Raw genomic sequence first — 26,909 nt, forward strand, 5'->3', positions numbered from 1 at the left:
GGATTATAATGATTGACCCTGGAATTTAAACTGGGCAAGGAGGAAAGAGGTACACTAGAAGTTGCAAGAGCCAGTGAGAGATTGTAGGATCAATGGATTTTAGTCTCATGAGGCTGAAGAATTTTTGGAGTTGTGCTGTAATAGGGTTGAACTGGAAAGACACTGAAAATGTTTTTGTTTCTGGGTAATAACTATACCAGTAACTCTACGATCCGTAAATTTCAAAGGTTCATATCCACAAATTCTTAGTTTGAGTCTTATCGAAGTGCACTTTCCTACGATTTATTGGTCTCCTTCATCTTATACGTGAACATAAAGTAAAGCAAAAGCCACGTTTGATCTCTATGTTCAAGTATAAAAAATTCATGAGAAAAAACACTGGCTGGATTTCTCTATGAATGTGCTGACAACTGGACCTGCAACCTGTAAATGTAAAACTGCTTTTTCCAGTTCTTTTGCTTTTTGCTTTCCTTGTTGAATGTACTAAAGAACTCTCTGATAACTTTTTTATTTTTTTAAACAAAATGAACTAACATGCAATTTTATTAGTCCCAATCAAGCCCCTCAAAAAAAATTAAAAAATTCCCATGAACTCCTTTAATCATTTTCTTTCTTTTCCACAGCTGTGGAAGCATTTGCTATGTTTTGCAAAACAATAGCCAGAGCTCTATAAATAATTCTGACCAAAGAAATGTTTCAGTATTTTATGTCAGATTTTCTAATCAGAAGATGTCTTAATTTAGGTTGGAATTGTGTGAGCCCCGGTACAGTCTATACCGATGCTGCATGAAAATGGACATAGATGATTAAGTGCCCACACAGTTGTTTTGAGGACATAAAAGTGAAATAAACAGACAAAATAGGAAGTAGACATATAAATATACTACCCAATGCATGGAGGTGTTCAACTCAAGTTGAATAAACAAGCACAATGAGAAAATAGATTAAATTATGTATCAGATAGAGTGAAGCAAATTTGAAATCACAAAAGCAATACCAGTGCCACATAACATTAAAGGGAAATATGCTTGCATAATCATTGGGCTGTCTTTCTTTCTACAAATATTAACAAGAAGATGAAAGAATACAAGATTATTTTGAAAGGAAAGCAGTATTATTATAGCATTCAACAAAGAAATTTTCAACCTTGTTTGTTTGACAAATACTTGTGGAGCACCTGCCTCATGCCAGGGACTGTTCCACGCCCTGGGGATTCAGGGCCCTGCTTCCCCAGAGCATATGTTCCAGTGGTACAGAAGAGAAGTAAGGAAGGAAAATAGCATCCAATGATAAGGTCCCTCTGTACTGGGTGGTGAAAGGAAGACCTCTCTAAGGAGGTAATATTTAAGCTGAGATCTGAATGCAGATGTGGGATGCCATGTGTACCCGACAGAGGGAAGAGCACGCATAAGTGCCTCAAGTAGGAATGAATTTGGTGTCTTTAAGGAAGAGAAAGAAGGTAAATAGTGGGCTGAGATGAGACTAGAGAAAAATGAGGCAAGGCCAGATGGCAGAGGGTTTTGCCAGTCGTGATAAGAAGTTTGGTGTTTATTCTAAGTGTAACGGGAAGATTTGTAGGATTATGAATAGTAAAGTGACATGATCTGAGTGATGTTTTAATAATATCTCTCTGGCGAGTGTGAGAAGAATGGATTATAGAGGGACAGACCAGTTAGAGGGCTACTGCAAAATAACCCAGGTAAGGATGGATGGTTTGTATGTGGATTTACTTTCTTATTGACTATTTCATTCCTTATATTCATTACGAAACAATACTTCCAGAATAAGGGGGAAAAAAGTTAAAGAATAGGGATAAGGGAGGCAGGGACTGAGAGAAACAAAGTGTAACCAGATAGAAAGAGGAATGAAGATAACGTTATGGATCAAGTGACATAGGATGCGTGTGACTAGAGGAAAAATGTGTGATATCTGGGGCATCCTATTCTGGAACTGGAAGAGAAGCCTGTATGTGAGTCATTTCTGCTGTTGCCCACCCCAGCCTCCACTTACCCCCCCATAATTTCTAGTGTGGATGTACCCACTTGTTTGTTCCTACCTATGAGATTATAAAACAAGAAATAATCCTTATTCTTAGCATAACAATTTAGTGCCCCTTTCTCCCTTTCCTTTATATCACATAGGAGAAATAATTTCTTTCATATTGAATCTCTCATGCCCTTTTCAAGAACATATACAAGTTTTCTCTAGTCCCTTTGAGATGTTGTGTATATGCGTAGATACAGAGAAGTTCTTAGCGAAAGGCCTGTCCAGATCAAGCACAATAATCTCAACATTTTTCTAGGTTCTGTTTTACCACACAGGTTGAAATAATTTCCTTGACTCTCTAATTATTCACCTTAGTTGTCACCATAGTATGTTCTTCTCATCCCATATGTGACTCAAATTAAGTCTTAATAAATATCAGAGGTCATTTTAGGAACTCCAAATCTGGTTTGCTAGGGAAGCGATTTTATTGTTTGAAAAATAAAAGAATTTTTAGGTACATGTAGGGAATACCAAGACCTAACTTTATAAACTGGTTTCATTAAACTCTATACTATCCCATATGTTATGTGAAAATACATATTTGAATTAGTTAATCAAGCGTTGGAATCTATTCTGAGAGCCTCAGAAATACCTGTGGGTAAATGAAAAGAACTGAAATGTAAGATAGGATCTAATCTTTTATTTCTTATAATAGTAACTTCACATGTTTTCCTTCTTCTTTTATGTACACATGATTAGTCTTTTTGATGAATTACATTTTTCAAACGGATAGAATAACCCTTAGTTGATCTCCAACTGAGAAATAGCTCCCTTCAGCGCTCCCCTACACAAACACAATGGAGAAATGTCAGCATGAGTAAACTCAAGTCCAATATACCCAGGTATCAGGACTGTGATGACACCATTAAAGGAAATGATAAATAAGAACATTTTCTTATAAAGAAGAGAAGCAGAGATTAACCTAACATCATGTCTCAAAGCGGGCTTGAAAATTAATTTGGGTGGAAGCGGTTGTGCTTTCATCAATGAAGGCGAAAAGGGTTAGATAACTCAAGGAAAACTGTACTTTATTGAAAATGCCAGATTGAAGAATCAAATTACGCCAACAAATTCATTTTTCACCATTTGGCATAGTGTATTTCTCTTTTATGCGAATATAAGTGGGGCATGGGTGCTATATTTAAATCTCCTGATTTTTAAACAGAAAATCCAGCATATCAGAGCCACTTCTTTGCTTATATTGAAATCTGTGTCATGCCCAATTCTCTCATTCAAACATTGGATCTGATTGTCTTAGAGTAAAAAACCTCTTTGCTTGACCAGCTTTTAAAGAACTCTTTACCTTTGGGTTTGTGACTTTGTATGATTGGATCTTGGACACATTTGAGCCTGAATAATGGGTTTTTATGGTTTGTGTCCCTAGATGGTGCATTTATTTGTTTTTATTTATTGGATATTTATATTATTATGGCCCTGACAAGGTCTTAGACAAATATCATTCCTCAGATTTCTTGCATTATTAAGAGGGACATGATAAGAAAGTAAAAATAGACAGAAAAAAGGCAAAGAAAGAAAACATTTTTCAACTCACTATTGCTTGATAACATGGAAGGAAGCAAATATTGGATTATTCAATCAGGGACCATCATTGGACAAGGAGGTTAATGTAACAGAGACACTCCTCCTTGCTGCAAGTTCCAGCAGGGCTGATAAAATAGTTCATTGTTTTAGCCGTGCAACTGTTCCTTGCTGTTACCATATCATGTGGACATCTTCCCGGATTCCTTTGCATTCTCTCCAGTTGTGAGTAAGACAGGGGAAAAGTCCTACATTTGATTAAGTTATTGGAGGGCTGGGAAGCTGTCTCTTTTTATCACTCTAAACAGGCCTAGAGTCTTCAGGAAAGAAACTGATGGAGTAGACAGGAACACTTTTAGTTCTCTTTGAATCTGTTGTTATGACTAAACTTTTTCTCCCCTTCTTTTAGGTTTGGCTCTTGCTATTCAAAGCCAACCTGGAGGGAATTCAAAGAATCTGTTCTTTCTCAATTGCTTTGGCCTAAGGGACTCTAAATTTGAAGATTTAATCATCTGTTTAGAGCTCCCTGGTTCATTTTGGGTCTTCCCTTCTATGTGGCAAGTGGCTGCTTTTGAAGGAGGAAAAAATGGAAAGCGTGTGTGTATCTGTGTGTGTTGTGGCAGGGTCGAGAGATTAAAAAGAAAAGACAACTCTCACTTTAATATTAATATCTTCACATCTTATTCTATTATAGAAGTAAATATGGAATGGGAGAACATATTTGTAAATCCCATATGCAATGAGGGACACAATTGTATTAGTCAGGGTTCTTCAATAGGAGAACCAGTAGGATGTGTGTGTGTACAGCGAGCAAGCGAGAGAGAGAGAGAGAGAGAGCATGAGTGAGACAGATTTATTTTAAAGAATTGGCTCATGTGATTATGGAGGCTGGCAAGTTCAAGATCTGCAGAATGGGCTGGCAGGCTGGAGACCATGGAAGGGCCAATGTTGCAGTTCATGTCTGATGGCTATTTGCTGGCAGAATTCCTTCTTGCTTGGGGGAGGTCAGTTTTTGTTCTATTAAGATCATCAATTCATTGGTTGAAGCCCATCCATGTTATGGTGGGTAATCTGCTTTATTCAAAATCCACGGATGTGAATGTTAATCTTATCCACAAAAAACACCTTCACAGAAAAATCCAAAATAGTGTTTGACCAAATATCTGGGCACCATGGCCCAGCTAAGTTGACACATAAAATTAACCATCATAGGACTTGTATCTAGAATATGTAAGGAACACTTACAACTTAATAATAAAAAGATGAATAGTTCAATTTTCAAATGAGCAAGTGACTTGAATAGATATTTCTCCAAAGGACATATAGAAAAGGCTAATAAGCATGTGAAAAAATATTCAATGTTAATAGTCATTAGGGAAATGAAAATCAAAACCAAGATGACATACTACTTCACACTCACTAGAATGTCTAGAATAAAAAGATAGGCAATAACAAATATTGGCAAGGATGTGGAGAAATTGTAACTCATACATTGCTGATGAGGTCGTAAATGGCGCAGCTTCTTTTGAAAACCAGTGTAGCAACTCCTCAAAATGTTAAACATAGAGTGCCCACGTGACCTGGAAATTCTACTTCTGTGTGTTTAGCCAAGAGAACTGAAAACATACATCCACACAAAAACTTGTACCCAAATGTTTATAGCAGCATTATTCATAACAGCCAAAAATGAGAAATTACGCAAATGCTCATCAACTGATGAATGGATAAATAGAATGTGGTATATGCACACAATGGAATACTATTTGGCTATAAAAAGGAATGAAGTATTGATACATGCAACAAGGATGACCTTGAAAACATTATGCTAAGTAAAAGTAAAATGCTACATAGTGTATGATTCTATTTATATGAACTATTCCGACTGGGCAAATCTATAGAGGCAGAAAGTGGATTAGTGGTTGCTAGGGCTGGGAGGGGTGGGGGAAGGGGGAGCAACTACTCACAAATAGTGTTTCTTTTTAGGATAATGGAAATATTCTGAAATTAGATTTGGTGGTGATTGCACAACTCTTTGAATATACTAAAAACCGCTGAATAGTAAATTTAAATGGGTGAATTTTATAATATGTAAATTATATTTTAATAAAACCATTAAAAGAGAAGTAAATATGGAACTTGATTTCGGTTGTGATAACTTCAATGAAGGAGACGTGTGGAGTTATAAGGAGAACGTGTGCCTGAGGGCCTTAATCAGGTGGGATTGCAACAGGTTGGGTGAAACGTGGTCTGAAGGCCTCACTGACATAATGCTAAAGTTGAGAATTGAATGATGAGTAGAGCTTTGCAAAGGAGGGGTGAGGATGGACAAGTCGGAGGGAGAGGCTGGGGAAGTGCCTTCTGAGAGAAGGAAAGCGTTACATGAAGGCCTAGAGGCTAGAAAGAGAAAACAGTGTTTTCTCTATTTGTATCCAATGAAAAAGGATGTGTCTAAATCTAGAATTTGATTTAAAAGCATTTAGACAATTCATTCTTATGTTGAACTTTCTACCTCTTTAAATTACATGTTTCACTTACTTGTATAACCTATTCCGCATTGTACCAAATAGTCAGAGTTTTTTGTTTTCCTTCAACTTGCCTTACTTGAATTGAACCAGTGGCCTTACACCTGACAAAGACCAAAATATCTCAACAGGTTGGAATAATGGGTGAAATCCACTGAGATGAGATAACAGAGGAGAAATGTATAGTTTTGCATGCAATAAAAAGAAAAAAATTGTGAAAGTATAGGATGGTGAAGACATGGTGGAGTATAGACAATATTGCTGGAAACAATGGAAGAAAACAATTGAAGTAACATATAAATTTGTCCTGGAGAAGACTTTGGGGGAGAGTATTGGATTCCCTTTTACCTTAATAGACGCTGTTTTCTGTGTTAAGAAGATGGGAAGCTTTATCTCTAAAAACAGTGAGACTTTGGACAAATTATTTAACCCATTATTCATGAACGGCTCATTTATGAATGAGGATAATAGCAGTTTCTGCCTCTTGTAGTATTGCTGTTGGTCTTAAATTGTATAACTAATGTAAAATCACTAAACATATAAACATAATTTCAGATGCGGATCAGCGGTGTTTACCAATGCCTTTCACATATTGGCATATATAAGAAATATTTATCCTACATACATGCTGAGGTTAACAAATGAGATTCCTTAGGGCTGGAGGTGACCCATCAGGGATTTTGGTTGTCCTGAGTCTTACTGGACTCTCCACTTGGAGGGCTGAGCAGGCATTTAGTGATGTCGGGAGCCATCTGTGGTTGTTACAATGTTGGGTGAGGGTGCAGAAGGCTGCCACTGGCCTCTAATGGATAGAAGCTAGGATGCTGCCAACCATTCTACAATGTATAGGACAGCTGCACGGCAATCATGCAGCCCACATGCCAATAGTGCACAGACTGAGAAACCCTACTCTAGTCCATAGATGTGACACCACTTGGGAAACTCTGCTAAAAGTATGAAGGATAAAATAAAATAAAATAAGGTAATATGGTAGAGAATAACAGGGGCAGGTGGTCTCCTTTAGCCAGGGTGGTTAGGAAAGTTATCTCTGAAGAGGTAACTTTGAGTTGACAACCATGCAAATATCATAGATGGCAAAGTATAATACAAAATGCTAAGTATTAACAGGAATAGTACATATTTGAAAAGCTGCTGTATAGAAGAGACTTAGTTAGGATGTGGCAGATACTTATGTGCTGATTTGGTACTTGAACAGCACTGACTTTTTGGCTTCTGCCTAACTCTGAGATTCTGCATAACTACATTCTCAACAAAGACCTTTCTAGTTCCGAGCCTCAACCATTTTCATTTCTCCCCCTGTAGGACGTTCCTTCTCCTCTGTCTCCTAGATCAATTTAGCTATCACTATATGAAAGAAATAAGTTCTTGTTCATTGCTTCAAATTGGTCTCTAGTGTTGTGAAGATTAGCCCCTTTAGACTGTAAGTTCCTTAAGGGCAAAAACTATATTGATATTTCTGTTCACTGGGTACCTGTAAGCAGTTGAGAAAAATGGCAGTAATACCTTCCACTTATTAATGCTAACTCTGTGCCAGGATAAATGCATTTGTTTAATACCATCTGAGGTAAATACTATTATTCTTACTATTCCCAATTTGCAGCTGGGGAAACTGAGGCTCAGGTAATATGACTAAGTAAATAGGGAAGTATTTTACCCCATGTCTGACACTGGAATCAGCACCTTTCATTACTATGCTGTATTGCATCTTGAAAATCTGTGGAATAAACGAAAAAGAAAAAAATTTTTCCCCATCCCCTATCTTTCTTATAAATAGGAGGTGCTTCTTTATGAAAATATTTACTTGTCTTTCTTTTCTTTTCTGGAAGTAAATAGTTTTTTCCCAGTCAGCATTTTTAATTTGTTATGACAGAAATCCATTTTATGCTATCCACGAGCTCCGAAACAAGGCATTTCTAGTCATTTTATCACCAGAATATGTATGCTTTGCTCTATGCTGCTTGTAATTCATTAAAATGTATGTGCTTTGCAAATAGGAAACCAGTCTGTAATAAATCAGCTTTCTAGAAAACATTCATGGAAAGTGCTTGAAATGGTTGCTACATAAGAATATACAAGCTGCTTCCTACTTGTGTTTTGCTGCCATTTATGGGCTTTGTAAACAAGTAGTGAATTTGTGTAAAACTATAAATTAGTGGCCTGCCTTTTAGCATATGTGTGATATCCCATTGACAAAATGCCACTTAATAGTAGCAGATTGTGATGAGCTCTGACTTCCTTTTTACAGAGCAGAGTGATAAACACCTGGTCTGAGTTAGACAAACTGCTCTGATGAAAAGAAAGTAAGACTCAAGATTTTCAGCATTTTTTTTTTTAACCTGAGGCATCTTTCTAGCTGCCAAAAAACCTGCTTGAGGGGCTTGCACACAGTAGGCATCCAAGACATAAATTGATGAAGAATAGACGTCCACTTGTGCCTACAACACGCCCATAGAAAGTAAAGATAAGAGAAACAGTGGTGCTTCCAGTTTTAGTGACAAAATACAAGCTTGCCTGTGCTGGAGAGAGTTAAACAGCTTGGAGCAGGGAGTAATGCAGGCATTCAGTTTTAGGTCTCCTCAAGACCTCTGGCTTCCTGTCCCCCTGGGAATCTATGGCAAGACCCCTACCCCCTCTCCTGAAGAGAAGGAATCATACACTTTCTTAGGCCAGTGGCTACAAGTCTGTTTCCTGGCAGATAAGGCTCTGAACCAGGGCAGGCAGTATTTCAGGCCTGAACATTCATCAGATGTCAGTCAATATTAACGAGGAGGGAACTGTGACCAGCCAAGGCTTTAGTAAGATTGCCCTTGTATGAGAGAGGATTCTTCTGTGTGTCTCATGTCCTGTGTATTCCCTTAATTATTATGAGATGCTGTAAGTGAGCTTCTCTTAGCTTTCTGGGAAGAGCTACCATTCTTTTTTATTACTTACATCTAAAAATTATTATTTTCATAAGGGTAACATGGTTTGTCTTGTAAATAGACCTTCGGCACAACGTCATTCTGCTGGTTCTCTTTGTTTTTTTATGATGTTGTGCAAACCAGTTTACATTTTCAAGAATTATTAATTATTGTGGCATGAGAGCAGTGGACTATCACTGATTCCTCTTCCAAAGATATTCTTAAAGACTAAGTCCTTTTTTTAAGATCCTTATCCTCACCAACTCTTCTTTATCCTCTTCTTGTTTGTCGTTCCCTTAATTTCTTTGTACAGTTTGTTATTCAAAGCCATATACTTGCTCCTATGTTGCCTGGAACTTGTCCGTTTCCCAATTTTCTGTAAGCACCTTAAGGGTGGGGTATGTCTCAGCTTCTATCCCTAGTTTCTAGCAGAGCAAGGATTTGCACAAGAATTATGCCTGACACTTACTACATAACCAATAGATATTTGTTGAACTAATAGTCTGGGTAGGTTTTCAGTAAATATGTGCTATGTGAGTGACTCGGTGAATGCAATACAACTTTTCAATTGTTCTACATTTGGATGCTATCACCACAACTATAATGCAAACGTGTCGAGAATAGGGGCATTCTGAAATACCAGAGTCTGTGACTACTATCTGATGATATATTATGGATGTTGCTGGTAGAGTATGTCCAAGAACCCAAAATCAAGGTGGAAGACACAGAAGGTGTGGGGAGCCAAGGGCTGGAAGATCATGGGAAAGGAATATGGTTTAGTTTTCTTCTATCCTCCTTCTTCTTCTCTCCTCTCCCTTATCCATCCCAGGGAAACATAACAAAGGTCAAACCTTTGGAAGGATATTCTACAGAAGAGGAAAAGCCTTGTAAATAAAGGACTCTGACTTTCCTATGTAACATTCCTGGGCAGAGAGCTGAACTATTGTCAATTACTCCTCGCTTGACAAGGGGATAAATGCCTCTAGCGTATGTGTGCATGCATGTATGTATTATGTATGCATGCATGTATGTATGTTTGTATCTATCTAAAATTCGGCCCAGTTGCAAGGTGTGATGCAGTGGCTAAGGCATGTGGGAGGTCGTAGAGAAAGTGAAGAGAAGGCAGGCCCAGACCAAGGTCTGGTGGTCAGTAATAGAGCCAGGTGCCCATGGCGCGAGCACCCCTGGCAACACCATGCCTTTGCTCCTGGAGTGGCCCATGCTTTCCAGTACAACAGCCAGGGTACTGTGCCAGCACATCATGATGGAGTGGGAGTTGCATGCAGCAACAGGAAGAAGAGCTGGACAAGGTGATGAAGGAAGAGCAGGAGACAAGGATGAAAAAGGACATGGAAGAGAGAATGTCACCAGAGGAGATCAAGGAACAGATCCTGAAGGTGCAGGAGAAGCTTTTGGCCCTACAGGAAGAGAAGAATCTGCTTTTTCTGTAGCTCAAGAAAGTTTCACATGAGGAAGGGAAATGGAGGCGAAAGGAGCAGAGTGAGCTAACTACTCTGGCATCTGATGCCTGCCCTTGGTGCCTCACTGTTCACACAGGAACTCGCCTCCTCAGCACACATAGCAGCCCTGGAGGACACAGTCCCCCAGGCATCCTCATGGCGACTGACAGAACCTAGCAGATGTTCGGACAGCAAGTGATTACAACCTGGCACTACAAGGGCGCAGCAGTTGCCTTTGCAGGGAGCCCAGAGCATGGGCGATTCCCAGAAAGCCCAGGTGGCACCTATGGGACTGCTTAGCCCCCAACTCTCTATAGGCCCAGCCAGCCAGCCTATGGTCCCATGCAGCAGCTCAGAGCACCTTCAGCATTTCCTGCAGTGTGATTCCTGTTTCAGCCGCAGCCTTAGGCAGTGCACAATGACTTTCAGGCCAGCCAGACAGGGTTTCTCCAGCCTGGTGGTGTCCTGTCCTTACAAAAGCAGATGGAACACACCAAACAGCAGACCAGCTTCTCTGACTCATCCTCCCCGTGCCCCATTCACCCCCAAGCTCTGCATCCCCGGACTCCTTGCCAGCTCCCTGTGCAGATGCAACCAGCAGGAAAGTCAGGCTTTGCAGCTTTAAGCCAGCCTGACCTGGGGCTCCCCTTCATCCAGCACAGCCAGAACCCGTGAGGCTACCACAAGTGACCGTCAGATTCTGTCTTCAACCTCACCCCCACTCACCGCCATGAGTGAAGGCTCCCCATGCGTCTCATGTGTCCCAGTCCCAGGCCAATAATATTTACCTGCCACTGAAAAAAAAAATATATATATGTATGTTTATATATGCATATATGTAAGTATATATATGCTTTATACATGCATATATATATATGCTTTTATATATATATATAATCTATATGTTTTAATATAGCTACATTTATTTCTATATCTCTATATTGTTATAATGCCTGGGTTTGAATCTTGGCAACACTCTTTAATCTTTGTTCCGCAAGTCACGAGCTATGTGACTTTGAACAGTTACTCAACTTTCCTAAGTCCCAGTTTTCTCTTCCAGAAAATATAATAGCATCTACACCATAGGACTGATTTTCAATTTTTTAGCATGATTTTTTTTCTTATTAATAGATTTTATTTTTTAGAGTGGTTTTAGGTTTACAGAAAGATTGAACAGAAAATGCAATTCTTGTATACTCCCTTGCCTCGACCCTCTCTTTCCTTTATTATTAAGATCTTGCATTCATATGGTACATTTTTTATAATCAATGAACCATTGTTGAAACATTATTATTAACTAAAGTCCATAGTTTACATCTGAGTTCTTTTTTTGTACACTTCTGTTTGCCAAATGCATAATGTCATGTATCCACCATTAGAGTCGTACAGAATAGTTTCATTACCCTAAAAATCCCCTGTTCTCCACCTATTTATCCCTCCCTCCATCCCTCCTTTTACTGTCTCTGTAGTTTTGCTAATGTAAATGATACTGTGTTTTTAATTTCAAATTCTACTTGTTCATGCCAGTATGTAGAAAATCCGTTGACTCTTGTATATTAACCTTGTATCCTACAACCTTGCCGTAATCACTCATTAGTCCTAGGAGTTATTTGGTCAATTCTTTTGAATTTTCTACATAGACATTTATGTAGTATGTGAACAAAGACAGTTTTATTTATTTTTTTCTCCATCTGTATACTTTTTATTTCCTTTTCTTGTCTTAATGCATTAGCTAGGACTTCCAGTATGAAGTTGAACAGGAGTAGTGAGAGAAGACATCCTTATATTGTTCCTAGTCTTAGAGGAAAGCATCTAGCTTCTCACCATTAAGTATGCTTTCTTTTTCACTTCTTTTCGTGTGTGTGTCAGGACGATTCGCCTAATGTTGCATTTTATTCCCTTTCTTAGCATATCAATTATATTCCTTTTTTTCCTTTTATGTTTTTTCAGTGGTTGCCTTGAGTTTGCAATATACATTTGCAACTAATCCAAGTCCTCTTTCTGGTATTCTCATTACATGTGTTTTATGACTTTTGTAATTGTCCTTCAGTTCTTGGATGTAGTGTTCTTTTTTTCATTCTTCTTTATCTTTGCATTTAAGTTTTAGAAGTTTCTATTACATGTTTTCTGTCATTGACCTTTGATTCTTTCTTAGAGATTCTACCTCTCTCTGCTTACATTGCCCATCTGTCCTAGTATGTTGTTTACTTTTTCCATTAGAACCCTTGGCACATTATTCATAGTTATTTTAATTTCCTATCTGATAATCCCAAAGTTTCTACCATATCTGAGTTTGGTTCTGAAGCTTCCTTTGTCTTTTCAATTTGTGGTTTTTGTCTTTTAGCATGTCTTGTAATTTACTTGTTGAAAGCCAGCTATGATGTATTGGGTGAAGGAACTGAAGTAGATAGGCCTGTAGTTGGAGGTTGTATGTTTGTCTGGGTAAGAGTTAGACTGTATTTACTGTTTACTGTAGCTGTGATGTCAAAGGCTAAAATTTCCTCTAGTGTCCTTGTGTTCTTCTATTCTGTTGCCTTTGGGTTTCCCTGGAAACGCCTTCTTAAATAGGTTCTGAGACTTTCAGTCTTCTAGCTGTAATCTCTTATTATTATAGAGGAGCACTACTAGGGTTTTCCAGAGAAATAGAATGAATAGGAGCCTTTATATATACAGTTATGTGTCACATAATGACATTTCAGTCAATGACATACCACATATATGAAGGTAGTTCCATAAGATTAGTACCATATAGCCTAGATGTGTAGTAGGCTATACCATCGAGGTTTGTGTAAGTACTGTAGAGGAGAAAGATATTGTCCTTTACCCTTCTAGGTCTTTCTGGCTAGTCTAAGAATTAAATTGACATGAGACAGATTAACAGGAGAAAAACAAACAAAAGTTTAATAACATGTATACATGGGAGAAAGCCAGAAAAACTAAGTAACTTGCCAAAATGGCCAAAGCCCTTGCCTTAAATACCATGCTCAGCTAAAGACAAAAGAAGATTTTGGGGGTGGGGAGAGTCAATGATTTCAAAGAGAGGGAAGGTAATTCACAGGTAGGTGAAAAAGAGCAAATGATTGGAAAACAAGAGTTTGGCCACACAGAAACAGAAGAACACGGAGGGGATCCCAACAAAGAAGGTTTTCTAGATTTCTTCCTGTGTACCACCTAGATCGTGTTATGCTAAGGTGATAGCTTGCTTCCTGAGATAGGTTTTTTTATCTGAATTCTTTTAGACAGTTAAGGAGGAGGTAACAAGAAAAACTTTCTTGGTCTTTTGTTTCTTAAAAATAATAAGCCTAAGATAATCCTCATGTTAAAGAGACATATTTTGGAGTGACAAATTTTGTTCCCCTTTATACACTCTATGATCTTTGCACAATAACAAAATCACTTAACAATGCATTTCTCAAAACAAATCCCTGTCGTTAAGTGAGGCATGACTGTATATATATATAAATAAATTTATTGCAAGGAATTGGCTGGTGCAATTATGGAGGCTTAGATGTTCCACAACCTGCTGTCTGCAAGTTGGAGATATAGGAGAACCAGGGTGTAATTCAGTCCGAGTCTGAAGACCTGAGGACCAGGAGAGCCGGTGATGTAGATTCTAACTTAAGTCTCAAGACCTGAGAACCAGCAGTGATGAGAGCAGGAGAAGGTTGATGTCTTGGCTTAAGCAACAAGGCAAGAGGGTCCAAATTCTCCTTTCCTTTGCCTTTTTGTTCTGTTTAGGCCCTCAACTGATTGGATGATACCTACCCACACTGAGGAGGACAAACTGCTTTACAGAGTCCACTGATGCAAATGCTAATTTCGTCTAGAAACACCATCGCAGATTCACCTAGAAATGATGTTCAGCCAGATATCTGGGCACCCTGTGATCCAGTCTAGTTGACAGATAAAATTAACCATCGTAGCCTGTAAGGTGTGGTGGGGAGGGGATTTGTGCTATGAGTCTCAGTCTTTTAGTGAGCCTTAATTATGGGTTTCCTTTCCCCCACATCAAAGGCAAGAGGGCTCTGGATCTGAGTATTTTCTTTATTGCCCAGGTTGGTTAATCTTTGGTAAAACCCCCCTTTAGGCTCTAGTAAACTAGTTACCTTGGAGGACAGTGCCTGTTAAAGAGAACAGAGAGCTCTGAGTATATTTAAAAATGATGGCTTTTCTTCTTTCCCTGAGAGAAGCACAGGGAATTTTTCTCTTATCTTCAGGGTGAGATCCTGATAAGAGTTCGGGGGGGGGGGGGGGGGCGGGTAGAAGTCATGAAAGTGTGGAGAGACTGCCTAAATCGGGGCTCCCCACGAGTTTTTAACTCTCCAGCTAGTCCACACTGAGCCTCTGGCACTGCACCAGTGACAATTTAAATTGTTCCTCCCTGTATTGGCTCTAGCTGGGAGCTTCTGCTCCTGGTGGGTAAACTGTGAGTCACTGTATCCTCCAGTCTGTTTCTCCAGTTTACAGGGCAGCCCTGTAACCTCACTCTTCTCATGGATTTAAGAAAAGTTAATGATTTTTCAGTTTGTTCAGCTTTTTTCTTGTGAGGATGAGTGTTGATTTCCAAGCTCTTTACGTATCAGACTGGAAACCACCATTTTTTAATATAAAATGTAATATTCATATAAAGCACTTAGCACAATGTATGGCACAAGTGAGAAAATTTTGTTAGCTATGACTCTTATTTATTATTGATTCCGTCAAACAAGTGTTTTCCAATAATAATGAAACAGCATGAGAAAATAGGCATCACAGAAGTTGGTACGTCTCTCTGAGTCTGTTCAAAAATTACTTCTGTGCAAAATAAAAGATTTAGGAATTAACTATGGTCAGAGGTCTATAGCAATCAAAATTACAGGATGACACTGGCATATAAAACAAACCTGAGCTGAAAGCTGGGCCCGAGAACCTGGGACATGAGGGAACAGTGGGGAACATGAAGGAAAATAGCAGAAATTAAGCTCAAGGGCGTATAAGTTTGGGAATAGAAAGGTGATGAAGGAGATAATAGCCTCTTTAGACGTTTGATCCATAGGAGAATTGACTTAGCCAGCTTTGTCTTTTGTATTCAAAGATGGCGCTTTGGATGGGGATTGCTATGTGTGCCAAGAGATGCTGTCGAGCAGTTTATTCCAAGAAAGGCTGCCCTTTGGTTCACAGCTGTTGCCACTGTTTAGAACAAAGCTGTAGATGTGTGGCCTGCCCAACCTCTTTGCTCAGATAGAGCCTCCTCATCCCTGATTACTGGGAGTTTACTTGTTCTGTGAGCTACTGAGTTTCCCAATGGTTCAGAATCGCCACAGTGTTTGAAAAGCACCAGCAAAGCGATCCTTCTGTCCTGCCTGCTTGTGGTCGTGTATATATATATGTGGTTCACCACAGACTGATTACTTATGGCCTGTTTTCCCCAAACATTTCTCGCTCAGCATAGTTGGTGGTATTTTTCTGAGATCATTTCTGAATATTCTAGAAGCTTTGCGTGCTTCCAGCACCTCATTGTCAACAATCTTGCCTCACCTTTCAGTGTTAAGATTTGTATGTAGTTCTACGTGATGACATCACTTTAGAAAACCAATTTTATATGTGTAAAATAGAAAGGATCATCCTTGCAGCCTCAGAGAAGTTTGGACCCTAAGTGCACCATAAACTTTCAGTTTGTGCTAGACCTTGATTCCAGTATTAGTTTCCTAAAGAGATTAGATTACATGACTCACTTGGGGAGGTTGCTTAAAATATAAATTTCTGGACACCACCTCATAACTACTGAAACATATCTAGGGGAAGAGCCTGGAAACTTGTATTTAATTAAATTAATTCATTTATTTTTAGTGAGGAAGACTGGTCATGAGATAACATCTGTGCCAGTCTTCCTCTATGTTGTGTGTGGGATGCCACCACAGCATGGCTTGATGAGTGCTGTGTAGGTCTGTGCCTGGGATGTGAACCTCTGAACCCTGTGCCGCCAAAGCAGAGCATGCGAACATAACCACTATGCCCCTGGGCTGGCCCCTGGAAACCTGTATTTTAAATAGCAACTGTACCATTGCAGGTCACGTTACACATTGGTGACAGAGACCACACACATGTGTGCATGTGCACACACAGCCGTGCATACATTCACGTGCCTTAGATTCCCAATTTATTTGGGTAAGGAAACAGAACCTAATGGAAGTGGAGTGGCTAAACCCAGCAGGAACAGGCACAGTCTATCTCTGCCAGTCTTTCCCATGCCCCCTCCTCCTATGGATACGCTGCTGCTGATGACATTTGAGACAGGTGGGATCCTGCTAAGATTGAAAAAGAAAGTGACACTTGACTCTGTTCCTCTCCTTTTATTATGGGGCTTCTGTTATCATTTGAGAAGTTGTTACCTTAAAATTTTGGCATTTTCCATTTAAGGCAGGGATCAGCAAACTGCCCACTACCTATTTTTGTACAGCCTATGAGCTAAGAATGGCTTTTGAATTTTTAAATGGCTGAAAAAAAATTCAGAAGAATAACACTTGATACCATGTGAAAATTATATGAGATTCAAATGTATGTTTTACTGGAAGCCAGCCACACACATTTCTTTCCCTATTGTCTATGACTGCTTTTGCACTGCAGTAAGAGCTGAGCAGATACAACAGAGACAACATGGCCTGAAAGCCTGGAATATTCACTAGCTAGACCTTTATAGAAAAAATTTGACAGCCCCTTATTTAAGACAATGTTGACAGGTACCAGGCTTTCCTGGTTCTTGAACCAAATACAGCATCAACAGAGTCCCAACCTTACCCTGGGGGGAGTGGAGTCAGTGCCCAACTGGTCCTGGACACTCACCTTGCTTCCTGATCTCCAGGGTCCTGGAAACAACTGCCCACATTTAACCCTGATCTGATTTTATATCCTCTGACCTGGAGGTTATGATACCGAGTTTGGGCTGAAGACCGCAGTCACAATCCATTCCTCTCACAACCTCTTGGGTGATTCACATGGCCTGGAGAGTTTAGGAAATACCAACCAATTCCAACTTCTTCATTTCGTAGGTGAAATGATGGACTTGCTTGCCAGGAAGTTAAGTTATTTGCTAAAGGTGTTTGCAGCTAATTTTGGAATCTGTGGACCACACCTCAATTCTCTCGAAGCCTTTCTGGTCATTATATCATGTGCCTGAAGACAACTACTAGTAGACAGTGGCTTTCTAGGCAAACAAATTTGTGACAACTTTGGAGAAGTAGATCACATTCTTCAAATGCAAATGAGAAACTTAGATGAGAGATTTCCCTTATTAAATTAGAAAGTGTTGTTTTAAGCAGAAACCAGGAGGCCTCCTGGGGCTCCCATCATTATTCTCAGTGTCAGCTTTTTAAAAAGCTTAGGGGCCATAAAGCTTAAGGTGGGGGAGGAAAAAAGTTAATAAAGAACAAGCATGGTGCTCTCTGACTGACAGTCGAATTTGTAATCTTCCTTCCCAATTAGCATTAAAGCTTTCCCTATTTGGCAAAAAAGATATGTGACTGAACTTTAACTTCTAAAGAGATGTCTTAACAGCTGCTCACCACCCTAAGATGAATATCAGTAATTAGAACTATTATCGTTTTCTGTCATCATTATGGCTGCTGTTATTAATCCTCAACACGGAAAGCCATGAAGCAAGCTAATGCTGGCTATACCAAACTATGAAATCCTAATTACCGTTCCCTGCTCTAGAAAAGAAGCTATTTGTAAGAACAAAGTAGCTATTAAGAGAAGGAGGGCATGGTGACTGTTTAATGTGTTGATGATTTGGAATCACCAGCTAAAAGAATCCTGGAGAGTGACCCGTGCTCTCATTCTGCTTTTAAACTGATTTAAAGGGTCATCGGATTTGTTCCAAAGCAGTTTAGGTTCCACCTTGTAGACCTTGACCTCTCCAATGTGTCTTCCCCACTGAAATTTGCAAACAGCTAATATCACTGTTTGACAACAAAGATACTGTAGGCATAATTACTGTTGAACCAAAAAAAGCGATAGTCACTAGAAAAATGGTTTGAATATTTTTAAAATAGCAAGTCTGTTGCTTAGAAGCAGCCTGTACAATTGTGTGCAGTAGTCTAAAATGTGTAGTTCACCATTAACTTACTTGATCCATTATATTGAAATTACAGAAAGGGATTATTGCCCTGGGTGATTCATCTTTTTATGCTTTAATTTGATATTCAAGGGGAGTAATTAAACTGTGTTTGCCAAACCCAGTGATAAATACACTCAAAACCAGACCAAAAAAACAATAAAAATGAGTTGTATTTAGAACATATAAATCAAAAAGGCTAAAGATAGAAGGTTGAAACTAATTAATTTTCCATTTTATTTATCTAAATTTTGATTAATCAAATGTGGTTTACTTACCAATTGCTAAACATTTATCAATGGATCAAGAATGGGCTTTATCAATAATCTTCAGGCAAAGCCCTCAGGCATAACATTACATTAATTGGTTTTTAAGTGGAAAAATATGGAAAGGAATGGATTTTTTTCCACCCCAGTTATATAATCTGTTTCTCAGCAGACCTCCTGGCTGAGATCTGAATTCTGATACAAGTGCAGAAACAGAACAAGTTAAAGTCTCTAAAACTATTTCCCAAGTAAAATATGCTTATGAGAAATAAATAGCCACTCTGTGGCCTCCTCTTGGAGGATGCCAACATATTGAAACCTAACAAGGTCTTTTGGATTTCGTTTCCCCATTTCCCAAACTTGATCCAGGGGCATTTGGGGGCATGTGATTTTCACTTGTTACCTGTCAACATTCCACAGAACACTATGAAGCAGATTGTGGGAGATGCTGGTATAGGCATGAAGCTTCTTGTAATAAAGTTGGTTTGGGCAGGAAAGGATCGTGGGAAATTTTGATTACTGCAGGACAGCAGCAGGAGTAGTGGAAGAGAAGGAAGAGATGTGGTCTGAGGTGCCAGCATCTCTAGAAGCCTAGAGTTCATGCTCAGTGCGTTGAGTGGGTGTACCCTGGGTAGCAGGAGAGATGCCATATGAGCCCCAGCTGAGCTCTCAACCTCACTGCCTCAGAAACCATCCTCCAAGAGACCACATTCTTCTTTTGAGGAAGGATTTTTGTGTCTGGTCATATTTGGGTGACATTTCTGTATATTCCCTAAATTTCTTTTTTTATTACCCAAGTCCTCTACAATGAAGTTGGAATTCATCATTTTTTGTATGAAAGTAATGACGCATTCACACATTTTAATTTTGTGTATATATGTCTATAAATGTTATTTTAAAAAAAAGTTGCTTCAAATGCCTGTGACCACTGTTGGTGCATGATGAATCTATGATGACATAAGAGATACCATTGTCTTCTGTTATGAGATTGACTTTTTGATGTTTAAATGAGCTTTATTTTATTAAAAAAATGAAGAACAAACATAGTTTTAATTTAATTTTGTTTTATTTTTAGATATTCTTACTTGGGAAAATGCTGATCCTAAGTTGTTTTATAGAGCTATAAAAACATTACTGAGTTGCTAGCCTCTGTAAGAGTTGACAATGTCTTGGAGCTCCTTCCCCCGCTTCTCCTACCCCCACCCAAGCCAGTAGGAATGGTGAGTCTTGGTGAGCTAGTTACTCCTTTTTGTTTGCAGATGTCTTTCTCTATTCCTTTCCTAACAGGAGCATAAATTTGTATGCTCAAGGAGTACTGTGGCTGTGAAGTAGGTTTCCTCTCTGTGAAGTTCACTGGCCTATTATGGAACTGAATATTCATTCTTGGTGTCTCTCACACGTCTGTCTGACACAGAACTAATTGCCCTGGACTGAACCTGTTACACAATATTGTTACCTGAAAACTGATGAACTGGGGATCAAATCAACATCTCAAAATTACAATAACCTTTCTAATAGGAAAGCCATAGGATAATAATAAGTAAAATGCTAGAGATAGGAGGAGCCCTGGAAATGATCTAGGTCAGCCCTTTCATGTTATAAATGAGGAAGCCAGATTTGATGTGATAGTATATACAGTTTCCTCCATATCAGCTAATGGAACTCTATTCAATTAAAAGTGTTTCCATCACTTCTTATAGGAAAAGAAAGGCTTTCATTTTATTGGTATAGGTTAATGCAATAGAAAATTATATTTAGGGGCCGGCCCAGTAGCGCAGCGGTTAAGTATGCACGTTCTGCTTCAGCGGCCCGGGATTCGCTGGTTTGGATCCCGGGTGAAGACATGGCACAGTTTGGCAAGCCATGCTGTGGTAGGCGTCCCACATATAAAGTAGAGGAAGATGGGCATGGATGTTAGCTCAGGGCCAGTCTTCCTGAACAAAAAGAGGAGAATTGGCAGCAGATGTTAGCTCAGGGCTAATCTTCCCCCAAAAAAGAAAGAAAGAAAATTATATTCATCAGTGCAGAGATTTGGAAAGAATCAAGGAATATATTTTGCACATTTCAGTCTGTTACATGAGCAACCATAGTAAATAAATGCTTATAAGAAGAGTGGTAGTAAAATAACAAAATTCACATTCATGAGAGGTACTGTTAGAATTTTTCTTATTTAAGTATTTATGAGATCATCTCAAACAAATTTTCAATCCAAATAATCTATTATAGAATTGTGTCTTCAAACTTTGTATTGAAAAAGGATAAAAATATTATTACCATGCATAGTTGATACGTTTGAGAATCCTGGTGTTATTTTCAGATTTTCTCTGTAGAAAGCAATTTTCTCTACTGAGTAATGTAGAAATTTAGCCTGAGTGCTCCTCATTAGACAGGATAATTTTTGTTAATGTAACATTATAATTCACGTATTCTTATAAATATTCCGTTACATTCCTCACCTCAGAAACTTTCTCATTTAAAATATTGAATATCATTTTCTCTTTCCTGAATTGGTTCTGTGTTGATTTTTTTTAATTGAGGGCAATGTTGTTCTTTAACTCATTTCAATAAAATTGTTTGTATAATTCTAAAAACACCAAGAATATAGTATACTATTGCAAAAGCAATATAAGAACAATATTTGAGAAAATGGCTCCCTGTTGACCCCAAATAATTGTCCTTTAATAACAACAATAATACCATTTATTAAATATTCATTATGTGTCAGACATCAAGGGCTTTACTTAGGTTCACTTATTGAATCCTTAGACAACTCTGTGAAGTAAGTGGTATTAAGCTTATTTTACTGATAAAGAAACTTGGCCAGGAACACCCGCCTAAGAAGTTGACACATGGAGGATTTGCATCTCAGTCTGTTGTACACTCAAGGCCAGACTTTAATTTTTATGTTACTTTGCTTTGACCTCTAAGTGGACAGGCAGAGGAGAGCTTTACTGGGGACCAATCTGGGGCTTAGTTATTCCCCTTTAACAAATTCCAGCCCCAGTGGGGACTCTAACAGGGCATGTGGCCAGGGCAGTTCTAAAGGGAGTGATGCCAGCTGCTTATGAAAGATCGAATTGTGGGAACCTGTCTATCACTTTAAAATTTCTTTTTCAATGAGAAATTTTCAAGCTGTTGATTGCTGCCAATGACCTGCCAATGAATTTAGCGATGATGCTTCCTTTGTACTGGGAAAGGAGGTAAGGTGAGAGTTGTCTCAGTAGCAAAGAGAAAAAAGATCTTATTCTTCTCATAATCCCTTCCTGAAGTGTTTTTCTGGAACAGTTGATATTCTTGTCAGAAATTGCATCTGGGCAACATGCCTATTTTTTTTCCCCCATAAAAATCTAGACCAACAGATATTATCCAAAGCGATTGAGTAGTAGTTCCAGTGTGATGATGGTTGTGTTTTCAAAGCACAGATGTAAAACGACCTGCCTGGACTAGCACGGTGCCTCTTAGTCACAATCCATCTTACTCGGGTCTGGTGTTTCACTCTTTACTAAAAGAGGAAGCAAAGGCAGATACCTATGAGGATAAACGGTTGAAGCCAGCAGGGTAGGAACTGTGGGAGAGTTGAGAGCACATGCCCACTCTCAGATGGGCGGCAGCTCCTCTGCTCTGGCCAGTTCTTTCTGTTCAGGAATGAAGGGCTAGCATTATACCTCTTCTGATTTCTTTAAGTGTTGAAAAAAACAGATTCTTTTGTAAAATCTCCGAATTCTGGTTCTTAAATTTTACCAAAGATTTTGGTCAAAGGAAATAAATCTTCAGTATGGATTTAAATATGTGTACTCTCTAATTTATTAAATACTTTGGTCATGATTTTGTTATTGAGCCATCCAGAAAAGCTGTGATATATGTAGGGCACATATTATTCCTATCTCTCAAATGAGGAAACAGAGGCACACAAGATCACACCTTGTAACTATCTAAGCTGAAACTAAAACTCTCCAGAACCAGTCTGCCTAAGTACAAATCCTATTTCCACCATTTACATTCAATGTGACATTGAGCAAGTTACCCAACCTTCGTGCCTCTTTGATTTTCTATAGTAGATAGAGTAATTGTGATGTCATAAGATTATTGTGAGAATTAAATAAGATAATTAGAATATATTTGGCATAAACTTTTAGCTGCTTAATAATGTCTATCTGCTTTAAAACAATAATAACAACAATATTTCACATTGCTGTCAGTATAGCAGTAAAGAGGAGATTTGCCAGACACACAATTTCTAAACAGGAGTTTCAGCAATGATGTGGCACAAACATAGCTAATACTAGGTTGTATTGCCATCTTTAAAAATAGTTCAAGGGGCTGGCCCTGTTGCACAGAGGTTAAGTTCGAGCTTTCCGCTTTGGCGGCCTGGGGTTCGCCAGTTCAGAATGCGGGTGAGGACACGGCACTGCTTGGCATGCCATGCTGTGGTAGGTGTCCCACATATAAAAGTAGAGGAAGATGGGCACAGATGTTAGCTGAGGGCCAGTCTTCCCCAGCAAAAAGAGGAGCATTGGCAGCAGTTAGCTCAGGGCTAATCTTCCTCAAAAAAAAAATTTAAAAAAAATAAAAAATAAAAAAATAGTTCAAGAACATTATTTGGATCTCAGTGATATAGAGTTACAAACTCTTTATTTTGAGTGAGCAGGATATTGTATATACATGTGCACACACATAAGTTAAGCCAAGGGACTAGCAAACAATGCACTTTGCTGAGGTCCATGAATAGAACCAAATAAAAACTGAAATAGAGAGAAAAGCTTTGCTGACATGATTCAGAAAGTAACCACTCAGGTCCCAAGCTCAGAGCAGAAAATCAGATAAGAAATGCAGAGTAATCACTGGAAAAGAGCAAATACATGCATGCACATGTGCCTGGGTACACCCACGCGCACGCACCCACCAGGCTATTTTAGATCGTATTTTGGGCTGGGTCAGCCAAAGCACAATGTGCATTAAGAAACAACTCTAAACATCCTTCAGGTTTTGTTTTTTTAAAATTCCGTTTGGGAAATCTCTTTATGACATTTTAGCTTCACACTTTTGAAATCTATTGAGAATTGTCAAGTACCTTATCTTAGTTAAGATAACTAATTCCAATCACCTTGCATTAGTTAAGATAGATTAAGTTATGTTACAGTAATAAACAACCCCAAGTCATCAACAGCTTAAGTTTATTCCTCACTCATGTTACATGTCCAAGGGCATTCTGCTCATTGTGGTCTCTCAAGGACCATGGCTAACAGGGGCTGCATTTTGACCTCTGTTTCCATGATCACCATAGCAGAGGGAAAGGTTTATCCCTGTTTCTCCTACCCTTTCTCTGTAACCTCTGGAATACCGAAAAATTAGCTTTGCCAATTGGTGAAGAAGAGGACAGACTATAAGGAGCATCCTTGATTGCTTCAGCGTTATTAGACTATCTTCTCAATGGTAAAAGCTCAGAGTTAGTTATATCTGAGCAATGTTTTTTCTCATAGAGAAATTGAGTGAAGAGTTCCGCAGTTCTTTATTATATGGATTTTAATCAGGTATCAAGTGACAAGATAATCAATCAGCCAGGATAGAGGAAGAGCCAGATGATAGAGTTTGGAGCAGGATTATGACTTAGACATTTAGAAGAATCTTTTTATCTGTGTTCAGCCTAAGGAGGAAGGCCCTGGTCATGAGGATTGGTGATGCTGCTCTAAATACCAGGCTTCTTCACTCACTACTCCCAAACTACTTCCTCCCAGTCATTGTGTAGGTTGGCTGTAGTAGAGTGAGTCAGGGCCCTAGAAATCTTTGCTTTACTTACCTTCTTCACCTTGAAAGTTAACCAGGAAGAGCCTCTCTACTCCCAGGAGAGGAGGATTTCAGATTCTAAACTTTAGAGAATTGCTAAACATTTGAATTATTTGAACTTAGGTATGATTTAACTGAATTTATATATGGTTATTGAGGCTCTTGTGCACCTCATTTAAATATAGAGGAGAAACTCAGTATAATCTGTGGTTCTGTTAACTCACAAAGAGGAGTATTCTGGAGGTAAGTGCTTCTTATGGTTTAAACAAACAAAGGTGGGAGAAATTATGGGAGGGGAGCGTGATTCAATTCAGTAAACACTGATGAAACTCTTACAATTGGCGTTCAGTAATTGGAAGGCTTGAGATGGGGGAGATTCAACGATAGCAATGAGTTAGTCTTGGAGGATAGATGAACAGCAGATTTACTTCCCCTTCTCGTTTCTTACAACCTGGCATTTGTTCCTACTATTCTAAATTCACATATGTCTCAATCATGAAAGACTTCTTGGTTACTAAATCCAGTTGTTGCATCAGGTGTCCTCTCTTGGGAATTTGATACTACCAATCATTCTCTCCTTAAAATCTTTGCCTTGTCTTTTGTAACGCCACACTTTCCTAGGTCTTTTCCAGTCTTACTGGCTGTTATTTCTTTCTTCCTTATAAGCCCTGAGTCCTCCAGTCTTCCATTCGGCTTAGTTATTCACTGCAGCTAACTACTCACTAAACTTTCCTGAAGTAATTTTGTTACTGTTAATATGCATAGATGAACGTGTCTGAAATCATGTCACTTGTCTATTTATTTTTCCTGAAAATAGACCCATGCATTTAATTGCCTACTCGACATTCTAATCATCTCTAGCTCAACCTATTCGAGACTAAACTCATCTTCTTTGAACTTCCTTTTCCTTCTGTTTCTATTTTAGTGAATGGCAATATTTGGCCCAAGCTGAAATTGGATCTTCCTTGGTTCTTTCCTTTTTTTCATCCCTAAACTTAAATCCTGTTTATTTGATCTTATCAAAATCTTACACATCTGATCCCCTTTGTCCTACTTTATCTAGGTTGAAGCTTAAATATCTCTTTCTCTGTGTTGTCTTAACAATCGGTTCATACCTCTATCATAGCATTTTTATATTGTATTATGAATTGCTAATTTTATTTAAATTTTTCGCTGTTGATAATGACCTCCTTGAGCCTGGGAATAGTCATTTGTTTCATAATTTCCAGTATTTATAACATTTCTTTAATATAGCTACACCACAAATGAATGATGTTACAGGTACAGAGAGATGCTGACAAATAAATCTATATGTGATAATTTTGTTTTCTGAAAGCAAATGGTAAGGTCAAATTTTCCACTAGGTACAACTGGATTTGCAGCTAGAGAAAGTCAAATGATCTGTATGGGCAAAGTACCCAATTCTAAGGAATGGATCACTAGCGATTGTGGGAAATCTCCCATCTCTTACATCTTACATCTTTGAGCTAACTAATATACTCTTCCATTTACCATGGGAGAAAAAAAATGAGTGAAGCTAGAATTATAGTTTGTTTCTTTAACCAAAATATAATTGTTATAATACCAATTTAAAAACAGATTTTTCTGGAGCCGGCCAATGGTGCAGAGGCTAAGTTCGCACGTTCTGCTTCGGTGCCCAGGATTCGCTGATTCAGATCCCAGGTGCAAACCTATACACCACTTCTCAAGTCATGCTGTGGCAGGCATCCCACGTATAAAGTAGAGAAAGATGGGCACAGATATTAGCTCAGGGCCAGTCTTCCTCAGCAAAAAAAGAGGAGGATTGGTGGTAGATGTTAGCTCATGGCTAATCTTCCTCAAAAAACAATAAATAAATAAAATAAAATAAAAATAGGTTTTTTCCTTGTGTAAAAAGCAAAGCAGCTTTAGATCAGATTAGGCAGAATCGAAGGAAATGGTAAAAATAATTCATAATTCTTAAAAGGTCCTCTAAATAAACATGAAGTACTCCTTCCTAGTATAGAGCTTGTGACATTCATACTAGAAACGCTTCATTTTGCCTGAATCCTTAGAAACTTCTTCATTGAGGGCTCTCCATTAGATTTTGGGTTTTGTCTTGGGAGCTGATAGAGTGAGAAGAGGAAGTGTAAGAGATTTGTGGGAAGATTTCCATAATGATTAGCAGAAATTCAGACAGAAAGAGTTATCTTACTGTTAAGTTAGCATAAGTGCCTTCTTTTAAAATGTAGCTTCTTAGACCAGAGTTGGAAAACACTTTAATTTTAAGAAAATTACAG

The 26,909-nt window shown here is 38.6% G+C and overlaps 1 protein-coding gene and 1 pseudogene across 3 annotated transcripts in view; both read left to right on the top strand.

Annotated features, from left to right (window-relative positions):
- Positions 1-26,909, top strand: part of PRKG1 (protein kinase cGMP-dependent 1) — a 1,115,289-nt gene that overhangs the window by 777,864 nt on the left and 310,516 nt on the right. The gene's annotated exons all lie outside the window — the stretch shown is intronic.
- LOC138915973 (G protein pathway suppressor 2 pseudogene) lies at positions 10,224-11,178 on the top strand (annotated as a pseudogene).

The sequence above is a fragment of the Equus caballus genome, chromosome 1 (assembly GCF_041296265.1).
Source record: "Equus caballus isolate H_3958 breed thoroughbred chromosome 1, TB-T2T, whole genome shotgun sequence".
NCBI lineage: Eukaryota > Metazoa > Chordata > Mammalia > Perissodactyla > Equidae > Equus > Equus caballus.